The following is a 15466-nucleotide window of genomic DNA, read 5'->3' on the forward strand; positions in this document are numbered from 1 at the left end:
CAGGCTAAAACTATTGAGCACTGACTAAAAGAATGCATTTTTACTTTGTTTCTTTTGCCTTGATTTAGACAAAAGGTTCATTGTGTTATGGGAAAGCTCAGGTCTTGTGTAACTTGTTGACTTTTTTATATGTACATATCGGCCTTGCTAGATTTTACTTTCATGGCAATTACTTGAGCCAGATGGAAAAAAGAAGGTTGTGGAATCCTACAAGTAGGCTGTTTTGGGGTTCATATATTTATGTATTTTTTTTCCACAAAGGAGAGAGGTGTTACCTGTAAAATCAACACTGTACTGTTTTTGTAAAATGTTTTTAATTCTAAGAATATGAGCTTTTTTAAAAAAGAAGCCAGCTGATAGCCTATTCTCTATTATTTTTCTCAATATATGTTTTAGAAAGAGAACTTTTGTTATCCATCTGTCCTTACATAAGAAACTGGAGAAATTAACTTTGCAAGCATGTCACATTATCATTTGCATTCTGTTGGCAGGGGATAGATAAGTATTTTAGAGGATGTGATCTGTAAGTGTTTCAAATATTTGGGTTTTGGAGAATGTATACTTAATTGGTAAGGAGTGCCTGTTGCTTTAGCCCGTTCTGGGTAGTGAAATGAAAAGGCAACACCTCTCTAATGACCTCTAGACAGGAACAAGTATCCCTTTCTTAATCCCCTTTTCACCCTATTGTTACTTGGTTTTCTCTACTGGAAAAGCAGAGTTAAATTTTTAAAAAATTAATTTCTGTATGTAAGTGGAGGTTCCGAAAGAGAAAGGCAAGGTGCAAAAAAAAAAAAAAAAAAAAGATGCGTGTTGTAAGTGCTTTCAGGGAGGACTCTTTAAGATCTTGTGTTTAATCTTTTTGATATTTAGAAAAGTAAATAATTTATAAATTATAACAAATGCTCTCGTTGGACCAGTCAAGAAAAAATGCGGGTGCTGCCAACAGGTGGTGCACATCATGGGGTGTGCTTCCTTACCAGGTACCCCAAAATGGAATACCACTTACACTTTTGTCCCTTTGAGAAGCACTCGTTCTGAGTTTTAGATATAAATATTTCCCTTAGATTGCAGGAGCTGCAGCCTTCCTAGCTAGTGCCATAACGTGCATCCTCTGTCGTCGCTGACTGTGTGTTACTGTGCTGTTGCTCCAAATCCTTGAGCTAACATGGTTGCTGGTGGTTTCAGTACCTGAAGGATTCTGTTGGTAAAATGACAGGTAGAAGGTGGCTTTGGAGAGGTAGCATCCTTATTGTTTATGAAAGATTTATTGACAGCAGCATGGATCAGACTACCTTTCGGTTTGGTTTTCCTGACGTATCCCAGAATCCCTTGGTAGGCCTGAATGGCAGCCAAGTGTTAGACCATTGGCTTTCACCGAGCGCGGTGATGGCTGCGGCTCTGTGCACGCAACAGGACGACTGCAAAAGAAAATATTAAGGGCCTTTTGTCTGAAAATATTACAAATTTGATTTAAGAGATTTAGAGACCTGTTATTTGTGGAAGGGAAGCTCATTGCCAATACAAATATGAGGTAGATCGGTCAACTTACATACAACTGATTTGACAAGCATCTGTTATAATACTGAAGATTTGTAAACACTAAACAATGTTTTTACCTCCTTAAAAGTTTTGAGAACTTGCCAGTATTGGCAGGAGGCAGAGACTCTGAAACGTGCTTCAAGAAACATGCCAAAACCATTGTGGCCTTTTCACCTATAGTGGATTCCTCCCCCCCCCTCTCTTTTGCTGTGTTGCATTTTTTTTTCCTTCTGAAATGCCATTTTTCCCTCTAGATAGTCCCTCAAATGAAATTTTTTTTTTCTCTTCTAAAAACGTATATGATAATTACGGCTTCATGCCTCGGCCTTCTCTTTGGTAGGAGGTTGAAATCTTAGGACACACGTGTAAATACTGGAAGCCAGTGCAGAATCAATCTTTTTTTTTTTTTTTTTTTTTTTTAAAGCGGAGGTGATTTACTCGAAGACTTACTGAGATGCTAAAATACAATACATAAACTACATCACGGTTTTTTTTCTTTCAATCCAGCAGCATTAGAACTGTGTGAATTTTGTGGCTGATAAACAGTAACAAGTATAATGAAATTGGAGTGATTCTATAAGCCTGAGAATTTCATCTCGTTAAAAGTATAAAAGAGTAAAACCGTGTTATGCCCTTCATTTGGTCTTTATTTGAGTCGTCCTTCCATATGTATCGTATGACAACTTGAAGATGTTATGGAATTGTGGCAAATGGTTTTCTTTGTGGGCGTGTAACAGTAAAGCTAATTTATGACCAGTCTTTACCAGATGATCTGTATCAGAATCTACAATATACCCGGCACGTGGCAAGGTCACAATTTAAGTTGTTAAGGTCATAACCTTAGCCACCAGGCATTTGACCTTTTAGATAAAGTTAACCTTTGTTCATTAGTAGGCACTCAACCGAGAACTTTCTGGAGAGTTTTTTTTTTTTTTTTTTAACTGCGTCTATATAACTTCTGGTAATTTAATCAGATTCTAGAAAGATTCTCAATTTAGTTAAGTTTTGTAAGAGGTTAGACTTTTTAAGGACTCATCTTTTGGACAGAGGTAAGTTGCTGTATCCAGACCACAGAATGACAGAGCCACAATTTATTTCTGATAGTTATTACCTGCTGTGAAGTAGTATATAACTCTGAGGCAGCTGTGTGGAGACATTTAAAAAGTAAAATTAAATAAATAGAATCATATTCAAATCAACTAAGTAAGGCCTTTGCTAATTTTTTAAGCGGCGTTAGGCTCAAAAGCTAAATCACAATGAGCATCTTCAACCTTTTGCAGATGGGGATTTTTCTAAGATTGGAGTTTTTTTTTTTTTTTTCCCCTCGCCTTAAAATTCGCTTTGAAGGACTAACAAATGACAAAAATTTGTCAGATGATTACTGTAACTGTTAATTAGCTAGTGACAGAGTGAATTGAATTTGTCCTGGCGGTAGGACGGGTAGTGTTAGTAGTAAAGTAGAAAGTGACCATTTTTGTACAGGGATGTTTTAGTCCGGTAGCTGCTGGCTGCTTCCACGCTACCCCGCTCACTACCTTTACTTAGTTTTGCTTGGACCAGGAATAGTAACGGTCCTGTCACTCACTGGAAGAACTGTTTGGGTGTCTTGGAAGTCTGGTACCTGTTCTGTAAACCTGTACGGCCGGTGTTACTGATTACCACACGACTTGTACCATACTGTTCATTTAATTATGCTGTAGTGAATGAATGCTCATTTTAAATTATTTACATTCTGCTAGTTTTGCTCTGATATGCCACGTATTATTCCATTTCCACAAAGAGAGAGATACTCCCAGTCAGGTGCATTTTAGTTTTATTTTGGCTTCGTGATTGTCATTCCTTCATATAGTAATAGAGAAAGCCGTGATATGCAGATAGACCAGATGGTCATGTTGACAGATTGAGAATTCACTTCCTACCGCTTCAGAGCAGGTGTAAGATTAGGAGTGTCTGTGTATGAGTGTGTGTGTGCTTCGTGTGCATGTGTGTGCACATGAAGGCTGCACACAGTGCTGTTTAGAGCAGTGCAAATGATTTCTTTTTTAAAAAAGTTGGTACTTTAAATACGGTATAATTCTATGCATAAGGTTATCAGTGCATATAGAATAATTGTAAAAAATTTTAAATGAATACTGTTAGATTGTTACAGTTTATAATTTTATGCTGAATTGGTTATGGTAATTTCTTAATTTTGGGATAACTTATCATGTTAGTTTATGGCAGTATTGCTTATCTAAAACATGTTCAGTATATTTTGTTAGCAGACATACATGTGTATGTGTATTTATGGTCAACTTTTAGGACTATACGTTATGTAATTAAACTTTTTCAGTACCTTAATAAACTCACGAGGAGAAAGTTGTGCAGCTGGCACCTTATTTTTATAATAATAAACTGTATTAAGGAAAAGAAGGTGTAAGACTAATGTATAGTGACATTTAAAATTAAAAGAGAAGTACCACCCTATCTCAAATTGTTACTCTAACCTTACACTGAACTCAAGGTGGAGTTTGTGGCTCGCTGATTTATTCTAACTCAGTGGTGTATGCACAGTTCTAGAAAATTTAATTTATCTTTTATGTTTTAATTCTTCAAAGGGAATAGCACTAACAAGTCAACACGCTTAAGATAAATACGGCTTTTATATCCTTGAGTGTTTTTGCGGAACTTGAGGGTAGCAACAATATCTCTTACCTAGAATATAGTAACAGTACCTTTTATCTAGAATGTAGTGAAAAAGATGGGAATTCAAAGTCAGGGAGGGCTATTATGGAGTAAACTTATGAACAGAGGTCAGCTCATTTATGGCTAAGAGGTTTGAGTGTTGGTAAGAAATTTCCCAATGCTGCTGGCTTAGATTTGCCTTGTCTTCTTTTCCACCCAGTGATGAATAGCATTAATTTAAACCTATTTAGGGCTAGTGTGGGAGAAACCACAGCCTTTGTTGTGGTCACTGCTGTACACAGTAGGACTGGGTGTTTCACTTGGTTAAGGCCTCAAGCTGCTTCCAGAGGATGCAGAATAGCCTGTCAGTTTTTTAAAACTTGCACAGAAGCAGCAACAATTCTAATTGCTCGCAAATGTTAATATAGATTCTTGAAAGCAATTTTGAGGTTATAAGAGAAGAAAAAACATGAAATACAGATTGAATTCACTGAATGTGCAAAACACCAGTTTATTACCATTTCAGCAATAACTTCCTCATCATTATTTAGAGGTTAGATCTTGTTTTTAAATATATTATAAATTTTAAATCCTTGGGAGGGTGGGGTAAGGGGAAGGAAGAAGTCAGGTGGAGGAGGAAGAGAATGAATGAACTGGCATGTTTTGTTAAGAGAAACATAAAACCATGAATTTAATCGCAAATGGAGATGCTCTCAAAAGTATTTTGGCTTAAGTAATAACTGTAAAAGAATCCTGAGCAACAAGATAGCAAGTGGAGAATTTTATAATCCATCTCTCCACATTTTTTTGCATAGTTTGTTTCTAAGAGACTATTTGGGGCTTTTGGAGTTTCTATACAAATTTTTGGAAAAAGAAAAGTTTTGTAACAGTTCTTTTTATTGTTTAAGGGTCCAGTAAGGGATACTGTAGCATATATAAACTTGGAAAAGGGGCTATTGAGGTGTTTGTTATTTTGCTTTTTAAGGTGATAACTTCCAGTGTCACCTCAGAATTTTGGCTGTTGCTTAGGCAACTGTAGGATACAAATTATTGATCCAAACTTTAGCGTCCCTCTGAACTTACCAGAATTCTCTAGTTGCTGCTAAGACAGAAATGGCTTTTACGCTTGGTTTTCCTGAAAATATTAGAAAACACCGCATTCATGTTTTGTTATGATCGTTTCACAGTGTAAAAGTATATTTTACCTAACGGAATTATCCCCTCTATTAATATTCTGGTTAAATAAACATGGCTTACGAGGCAAAGAAATAAGTCCACAAATTGTGGCACCTCTGTAGAGAGGATGGCTTTCGTCGTTCTGTCAAAGAAACCAAGTAAGATAAAAATGAGAAAAAGAAATTCTTTTTATTTTGTTACGTATTGTGTATTTTGGCAAGAGCTGGTCTTTTTTTTTTATGTGTGATACATTGTTAATCCCAAATGCAGACATGATCAGGATGACCGTAATAGCTAGCGATTGAAGTGGAATAGCTTTAGTGTTCTTTGAGACGTTTACACTTAATTTCTCTTCATGGCTTTCACATGCTTTCCTAGTGGTAGATATTTCGGACCTAGATTAATTGAAAATAGAGAAAAGGAGATGGATGGAAGACAGGAAGGCAGGAAGGCAGATAACTTTTATAGAGCTGTCTGTTTTGCAGCAAGCATACTAAGTTTTGCCATACATTATAGTTTTCTCTCTCTTTTTTTTTCTTTTTTTAAAAAAATTTCACAGCCATATTGCAAATAAGTGATGCACTCTCCATCTGTACAGGTGAAAATAAAGTCTCAAACTGTCCAGGTGACTGGTGCACAGTAGGATTAAAGCCAGGCCTTCTGATTCTAAACCTAGTGCTCTTCAATAACAGTTTGGATCCATTCTGTATCCTTCTCTATATCCTGTTTTTGGGGGGTTGGATGTCATTTAAATGGTATCATCCACTACCTCGAATCAGAGGGAAAAAAAAAGTCAAAATCCAGACCCTTCCCATTGAGATATTTTATTATGGAGTCCAGTTCCTAGGCACAGGATGAGGCCCTACTTGGTTAGGAGAGGGAGAAAATGTTCTTAAGCTTTTTGTCAGGGCTGGGGTCAAAAGTCTGGAGTGCCTTGTTCTTTCTTGTTTTTAGAATGTTGAACTTTGGTGAATAGAAGGATTATTACACAAGTTTAAGGAGTGTTTTTTCCTATTTGTCAGGTAGATGAATGGTTCTGGATGCTTTGGGAAGCCACTGAGAATTAAAGCAAGCTTCAGTTTAAAAATCAGAATTGCAGGCCGTATTTTACTAGATAAATTTTTGTACATACTTTCTTATATGCATAGGAGGTGTATTTCTCACTTCCCTTGATGATTAGATTGAAAATTTTAAAATTTGCTTTACTCTAAAAAGATCCTTTGATTATGGCCTTCTGTGTCATTATTTAAAAGAAAGCAAAAATTGAGTTTGTCAGTCAAATTTGTTTTTTTTAATTTAAAAGAGTAAAAAGAAAAATTCAAACTAGGAACAAGGTTCATCTTAATCCCCTTAAATGATTGATTTATGGATGGATCTATTTAATGCTCTTATTTTCATTTCTTTAAGTGTAGGCAAGATTAGTTCTTAATGACTTCAGTGCAAAAATTCAAAGACTCATTCAACGTGAATTTTATAGTTGTAAATAGAAAAAAAGACTGGTAATTATAATTTACACTATGTTCATTGTATGTAGATTAATTCTTCTAGGGTTTATTTAAAAAATAAGCTGCTGAACTGAACTTACATTGAATAAAATGGAAATGTAGTTTCCTTTTTAAGTTTCTCTTTTAGAAATGCTGATAAATCTAAAAGTTGTGGAGTATCAGTTATTACAGCAAGAGAAAACTGAAGGATGTAAATAAACGTGTAAACTGGAAATGAGAGGATCAGAATAAAAAATTAAGACTCACACCCATTTATTGTTCCATTCTTCCTACCTTTCTGTGTCTCTGATGAGTATTTGTGGTGGTCGCAATAATCTGTGAGTTTCTAAACATAAATAATTTTCAGAGCATATGTATTAACAGTATTTTAATGGATATTTTTGAAATGCTCAATAGGTTAAAAATGTGAGATGAAATAACAATAACAATAAAATACTTTGAAAAACGAATAGTACCTAAAAATTTCTGTGTATGCCTGTTTAGCATCTGCCATTATCAGGCTGTTGTCTTTGTTGCTATGGTTTGGGTGATTTTATTTCCTTTTGTAATTTTGCCAGCCCATGATTGGATAGTGCAACATGTTCATGCTGTTGGGGAAGATGTATCTGTGGTGAGTTATATAGCTTGATCTGAGTGGTAATTTTTGGTATGGAAAGGTATTTGTCAGTGGATAATAGGAACTGCCTTGCTACAATATCAATTACCATTTAATTTTAATTTTCAAAATTAGGGATGTGTTACTTCCTATGGGAAACTCAGGACTCTCTCTTCTGATATGTGCCTGCCTCTTCCCCTACTGGAAACATTTAGAACTCTGTGTATTTTGATCTTAAAAGGATTATTTAATTTTAAACTCCTACATAAAGTGAATATTCTACATGCAGGATCCCATCATTGTCACTTTCAAATATTCCATTGCCTTTCAAAGGAGCTGACATTACAAGTCCTTAGGTTGACAAATTCTCATCAACTTTTGTGAAAAATTTGGCTGCAGAAGGAGTAAAGTCAAAAGAGGGCCATAGACAGATGGATTTCAGTGTTAAGATGACATCAAGCCCTTCTTCGTGGCATTTTTAAACATTCCAAATGAGTGAGGAATGGAGATGCTTAAGAGCTCACTATAGAATGAGTAATTAAGATACTATGTATCTCCTGTAAACCTTTGTTGCATACTATTAAAACAGAGCTGTACAGGCTCAGACATAATGGCAGATCAGCAGGGAAAATCATAAATATCTTTGATGCTGAATACAATTCATAAATAATATTAGACGCTAAAAATGTTGATGGAAAACAGCATCTACCTGAGAGAATATTTTTAGCATTTAGTAATTGGAAGTTAAAGATGAGTGGATCACAAACGTTGAAGATCAAGCAGGGATTCTGGATAAGAATTTGGCAAAAGCTGATCACTATCTTTGTGGTGTGACCATAGAAAGATTTTTGCATGGATGCATATTATAGAAAAAATGAATAGGTTACTAAAGCCTCTGATTGATTCACTTAGTTGGCTTTTCCTCCCCTTCTTTTAAATGGTAGAGGTTCTCTTTTGGAGAGTAGTTTCAAGTAACTTCTGAGAATGAAGTCTTTGTAACTTGATGCTGTTCAACAGCATAACTATTGTTGTATGTTCCTGTCAGGGAAAGATAGTCATTGCAATACTTTTATTGAATGGCCTCTTAATATGTGACAAGGACTTTTATTAAGAATTCTTTTTTTCTTTTACATGTACTTTGGAAGTCCCCCCTCCTCCCCACCTGATCAAGAATTACAGTGGTTTTTAGTAAGATCCAAATGAGTTTTTTTTACTTTCTTGGTCTATTCGCCGTATGGACAAATGTCTTATGTTTTAAAAAAAAGGTTATGGAATTTATGTACTTTAGATTTTCTGTAAAATAAAGTGGGAGTAGTAATTAACAGAAAAGTGCCATCTCATGGGGCCCAGGATGTATACAGCTCTTTGGAGAATGAGGATATTGCAGTCTGAAATGTTAGGATTGAAGAACTAATTGTTCTAAAGATATTTGCTCCTCATCTCAGAAAAGATGGCAAACATGCAAAATGGATAAATGTAATCCTTTGTACTTTTACCACCTACATTTTTAAACTATAGTGACTCCGATTTCTCTAGAAAGGTCAGAGGTTTCAGACAGAAAGCTTTGTAATTCTTCAAAGAGAGACATTTTCAATTTTGCTATATAAAGACTGATTATGCATAGCTTTTTACTTTATTTGCAGTTGAGCCTCAGAGGTTCTGGGGTGGGGGCAGTGCTGAGTAAGTGAAGCCGAATCATGAGACAGCAGAATTGCTCGGAAACAGATTGGAAGAAGAACATAGATTCACATTTGGAGATGTAAATTTTTGGCCCTTTATTCCCCCATCACCTTATTTGAAAGTGAAGACAGGGCAGCTGTAACGCTGCATTTTGCTTTGCACTAGGGCATTTTATGATAGACTGAATATTTTGGGCACTTGAAGGAGTTTACATATCTGGGTGCCATTTCTTAGGATTGGCTTTGTTGGTTTTTCAAAACCGTGGATATGGCTTTCTCTGGTTTTATGTGGGTTTCTTTGTTTCTATTTTGTTTTCCTTTTGGACTTCTCCAGGTTCTAGAGAATTTTTCATGTTGGGTGTTGGGAGAGAGGAGAGATGGTAGATGACTTTTGTTGTGGGTTACTCCTGTTATTCAGGAAACTGAGGCTCAGAGACTGTTAGTAACTCACTCAAGGTCTTGCCTATAGTAAGTGGCAAAGCCCAGATTAAAGCCAGATCCATCAGAACCCAGACTGGTGTGGTTAACCTCTATAATATTTAAATTGGCTTTTCGTATGCATTGTCTTATTCGCTCTTCATATAAACCTTAAATTTAGGTAGGGGAGCTTATAATTGCTTTTGTGCAGGTGAAGAAGCAGAGAGGCTGAATAACATAATATCTGTGGCAGGATGGTTAGTGGTTAGGGCTTTGTGTCTCCAAGGTGGTCCCCAAGATACCAGGCTGTCTGAGCTCCACCCCAGAATTTATGGATGGGGTAAAAGGTGTTTGCTGGAGGTATGTACTGGTGCTGAAAGCCATGGGTTTTTCTCTGAAGTTTAAAAAGGCGTGCAACTAGAGCTTTTTCTGGTTTGTTGGTAGATTTCAGTTTCAAGCCTTGAAGGAAACTGAGAAGAAACCTTCATTTTACAAGGTGAAGATGCTAAGTGTGTGCGTCCCGGAGCTGTGAAGCTAGAAAATTCTTGTGTAAAGTGGAGTGCAGTCATACGTAGCCTGTTGTTATCACTTGCATCAAGGTGGAAGCTCTTTGGTTGGTATTGGCATAGAAAATTTACCTCGTGGGATGCCTGGGTGGCTCAGCGGTTGAGCATCTGCCTTCAGCTCAGGGTGTGATCCTTGGGTCCTGGGATCGAGTCCCACATCAGGCTCCTTGCATGGAGTCTGCTTCTCCCTCTGCCTGTGTCCCTGCCTCTCTCTCTCTCTCTCTCTGTGTCTCTCATGAATAAATAAATAAAAGCTTAAAAAAAATCTACCTCAGTTGCCTTTGTTTTTTTTAATAGTTTTTTTTTTAAATTTTTATTTATTTATGATAGTCAGAGAGAGAGAGAGGCAGAGACACAGGCAGAGGGAGAAGCAGGCTCCATGCACCGGGAGCCCGATGTGGGATTCGATCCCCGGTCTCCGGGATCACGCCCTGGGCCAAAGGCAGGCGCCAAACCGCTGCGCCACCCAGGGATCCCATCAGTTGCCTTTGTTGACAGATTCCACTGTGTCATTGGCAGCTTGGTTCAGCAAACATATTTTGAGCACTTACTACCTGTTAGGCACTATGCTAAGTGCCAAGGATACAGAAAAGAAGAAAATAACTATGGAGATGAGTCAGTGCCATCTCAGATGAAATTCCTTCAGAAATTCAGATTCTAAAAATTTTATTCATTCACTCATGTATTCATTGAGAGACAGGAGAGAGGGACAAGCAGACTCCATGCTGAGCACAGAGCCTGAAGTGGGGCTTGATCCCATGACCCTGAGATCATGACTGGAGCCGAAATCAAGAGTTGGAGGCTTAACCAACTGAGCCACCCAAGCGCCCCAGAAATTAAGATTTAAAAGCTTTTGATGTCTTTGAATTAGGATCTTTACAAACTGATAGCCCATAGGAAGTTTTAAACATTTGTAGAGCCAGCTCTAGGTATTGCAGAGGACCTTACTGTACCAGGTATATGTGGAGGAATCCTGTCACTTGCTGGTACTTCTAGTAAGTGGTACATTTTTTGTTTTCTCATGTCAAAAATATCTCGGTAAATGGAAGGAAAACTCAAGCAGATACAGGACAAGGCACAGGTGGTTTTTATTATTTAATAGTTCACTGCGGCATGTTTTCTTTAAAGAAAGCTGGTGGTGCACAAAAAAGTTCTATTTCTTTTTTAGAGGACATCCTTCTAGTAATGCCGAAGTATAAAACAGAGTTATAGGAAAACTAAACAGCAGGAGAATGAGGGAGTGACAAACAGAAAGGAAGGGAAGGCCTTTGAGAGCAAGCCGTGGTGAATTCATTTGGCAGTTGGTAGTAGTTCCTAAAACACAGCCAAGTCTCAGTAGCATAGCCACTTAAATTCTCTGTTTTACTCTCTCTCCGAAGAAAGTTAGCAATCTTGAGACTTTTACACTGAAGTGGGTTTTAAGTTGTCCGAGGTCTCAAGCTGCTTTGCCTTTCTTTCTCTTGTGAAAAGAAAACAGATATGTATGACATTCAGACAGAAAGCACGGAAGAGGTCCTATATGTGTGAGTGTGTGTTAGTGTGTTAATGGGACAGCTGTGAGGGTCTTCTGGGAAAGTGTGTGCAGATGGTGATAGGAAGAAGAACTATCGCATGTCTGATAAATGAAACACGGACAACAACCCAAAAATCTGGTGGTCCCAAACAGTGTGTGTCAGAGTTTTCTGTTTTTTTTTCCCCCGCTCTCCCTTCTATCTGCTTTTTGTTTAATCTGAAAGTGAAATCTGTTTGTCCAGTCATTAATATGTGTGCTTTTCTTTGAATAGAGTGCAGAACAAATGATTTGTTCTGTAATTATTTTCAAAAGGCAGAAAATCTGTGTGTAACATTGAGAATGGCATGGAATTGTCATAGAAACTCACTCTGAACACTGTAAATAAAAATGGTTGGGGATTAGTCACCCTACCATGTGGGACATCATGAAACTAAAGACAGATTTCTTTGTTTTACAGTCAGTAAGAGAAGTGAGGCAAACTTGATAGAGTTCATGGGATGTTAGCAGTTCGGTTCCTCCAGGGAGAACCATGTTGTCTTCAGATTAAATAAGCCACCTGGATACAGACATTAGAATTTACCTGATGATTTTAGCAATCGCTGATGTTTCCTTTATTTTAAGAGTGTTTTATCTCCAAATAATGAAAATTTAACAAGTTCGAAAATCTGTTTTTGCTACTAATCTTGAGAATCACCCCCTCTCACTCCCCCACTCCTTCTTTTCTTGTGATCTCAAATAACATTTTTACTGATCTGGCCTTATTCTGTTTTCTTTAATCTCCCTTTTTTTTTTTTTCAGGTAATGAATAAAACTGAACACATTAACCATCGGCAGACTTCATTAATATTATATATTTTAAATTATATATATTCAGGTTCGAATAATGAGTCTGCAACATAACACCCTTTTCTGTTTCTAAACCCATTATTTAGAAGGAAATTGTTTCAGAGTATTCTCATTGTCTGAATCCAACATCTGGAAAAGGGATTGTTTGTCTTTAAATTTGGACTGAATCCCCAATTGCAGATTCCCACCAGGGTGATGTTTCAATAAACTCTAATGTGTCAGTTTTGGATCCTTGAACTTTTGGAGGTAGGAGCTGACCTCTGAGAAGGGGATTTCAGGGTGTAAGGAGCTTAGCGTGTGCACTGACTCATCTTCCTCACGAGGCCCCTTTCACGATGCTATACGTTATTGAACTTCCTATTTGTAATCAAGAGAGTAGCTGCAGGATTTAAATAGGGGTAAGGTGTCTTTAGACAAATATGGGATAAAGTGAGTACATTGCCTTATATTAACAGTGAATACAGCTAACCTTGAAATGGAAGAGAGCACATGCAAGGACAGAAATGAGAATTTTGGTGCATGGAATACACAGGGGCAGGCTGTCTTCCTGCCTCTTTGCCCTAAGGCTCTGGCCACACTTCCTATCATAGTATGTGCATATATATGTATATATTTTTTGTATCTTTTCCTTGTATTATTCCTTCTACTGAGAATGTCCTCACTCACCTTTAATTGGCTAATGATGCTTAGGCCCTCTTTCGACCCTAGCATTGGGCTCCGGGCTCCTTCCCTGCCTTCCCATAGTGTCTTGGTGTCTTGTTAGCATTGTAGTAGTGCTCACTATTACTGCTTCATTATAATAAAATGATCTGTCTTCCAAGGTGGGCTGTGATTTCTTTATGAGCAGAGAGTGGGTTGTATTTATTTTTGTGTACCCTCTCCCACAGGGGTACGTAGAACCCAGCACTTAGTATGTGTTCAGTACCTTTGTTGAGCTGGTGACTGGGTGGGAAATCTGGGTTGAACAAAACAAACAGAAATGTGAGATATTTATAATATGAATTTAAAAACTAGGTGACATATAGCTTTTGTTCATCTCAGGAATACTGAATTTATGCCTATGTTTTGGGGGTTAGGATGACTTTCCCTTCTCACTCTATCATGTTAACTGACTTTTCTTTCTTCACCCAAATCCAGAGTCTCATGTTAACCTAAGAGAGTTATTGACCTGTGAATAATCACGGGTCAATAAATAATTCTGAAAATATAGGTTTTGTGATGCTAGACTGTTTATAGAAAATATTCAGGTTATTTGTTTTCCCATGTAACATCTTGGTCTCGACTTTTATCTGGACTGTTTACCTAGAAAAGGTGGTTTGGAAGTGATCAAGTAGCATAGCTGTTGATCGAGTTGCTTTGTGAGGAAATCATCTTTGTACCAGCAGTCTTTTATCTGGTACCTACTGTGTGCTAGGTGCCCTGCTGGGAGGGAAAAGAAAGGATTTTAATTTCATGCTTGAATTTTTTAAGAGCATGATCTTGATTAAAAAAGGAACCCCTTCCTCAAGATGGCACACCTTTTTTTTTTTTTTTTTTTGGATTTGAACCCCACACTGTCTTGCTCTGCAGGAAAAGCTTTTGTGAATCATACCCTTGTTTCTAGTGAGCATTTGCAAGTTTGTCTGTCTTATCTTTACTAAATAGGATACATTTTGGCATGGTTACTTATCCTATGTTGGGAGAGGCCAAAGGCAGTAGGAGTGAAAAGTTAAAGATCAGAATTAAGGAGGTAGGCCCAGTTATATATGGTTACCCCTAAATTCCCCTCCTAGCCAGTGCCGTACTCTCATTAAAACTGTTAGACCAATTTCATTAGCTCCAAAATGCACCAGCATATGTAAATCTTCTTTGTTTAATTGGAGACCTATTGATTGTAGGGTAACATAAGCCTCTCTAAGGGAAACAGAACCCAACTGAAGATAAGAGTTTCTTCCCCCCAACACATACAGCATTCATGATTTTATTTCTCTAGGCATGTTCATTATCAAAATCGTTCCACTGCAGATTTTCCCATAAAGTGTTTCCGTCTGGCCCCGTTTTCATATCTAAAGCTCCTACTGGTTTCAGCAAAGGATAATGGAAGCATTTTGACAGAATATATGTTTCTTTATTCCATTTTTTAACTAAAACATTAAAAATAATGAGAAACAAAAAGTTATCACACAAAAATTAATTTGCTTGAAAAAGAGTGAAAATAAATCTTTTTGTGTTTTCATAGAATGCTAACAGGGACCAAAATCTGGCCATCTTCTTTAGGTGAGCAATCACCAAAAATATTCCAGTGGGGAATGAAAACTAGAATGTAATTTTTTTCACTTACATCCTAATTGGATCTCAAAGCTGCAGAGAGGATAGTGTGCCAGCCTGCACTTTGCAAAGTGGTATAAAGTATGGGATTTTCCCAGTATGCTTCTTAGGATTGGAACATCTTATAACTGTTAAACTAATGAGAAAGCTTGCATTTTCATATATATCTTCTTGCATTTCCATTCTTATTTCTGAAGATTCAGGTCAATCAATCTATAGCTAGTCACTTACAATAAGAATCTTAGGAAGGAGAAATATCTGTTGAGATGTTATAGATTGTTACACAGTAATTCAACATTAAATGATAAAAACACTAGACTGTATTGAGGAAGTAAATATCTATTTTTCATTTCTTAAAATTATACTAAAAATTACTTCTAATAATAAGAGCTTGAATTAGGAAACATGCTAATTTTTCTCTCCCTTGGAGCATTATTGATTTCTAAAGGAGATATTTAATTAGTGAAATTACAGCATCTGGAAAAAATTGGTTATTTTCCAATTTTATTCTGTAGTTGATGCTATAGCAATGAATTCATGGCCTTTCTTATATTCATCTTCTTTTGTTTGGTGTCGCTGGTTGAGCACCTCTCAGGTTGTGAGGAGTGTGTGCTTAGATGGCATATAGTAGAGAGATCTTGAGTGGTAGACAGTAACTT

The 15466-nt window shown here is 37.0% G+C and overlaps 1 protein-coding gene across 15 annotated transcripts in view; it reads left to right on the forward strand.

Annotated features, from left to right (window-relative positions):
* Window positions 1-15466, forward strand: part of NFIA (nuclear factor I A) — a 373976-nt gene that overhangs the window by 12525 nt on the left and 345985 nt on the right. The gene's annotated exons all lie outside the window — the stretch shown is intronic.

The sequence above is a fragment of the Canis lupus genome, chromosome 3 (assembly GCF_048164855.1).
Source record: "Canis lupus baileyi chromosome 3, mCanLup2.hap1, whole genome shotgun sequence".
Taxonomy (NCBI): domain Eukaryota; kingdom Metazoa; phylum Chordata; class Mammalia; order Carnivora; family Canidae; genus Canis; species Canis lupus.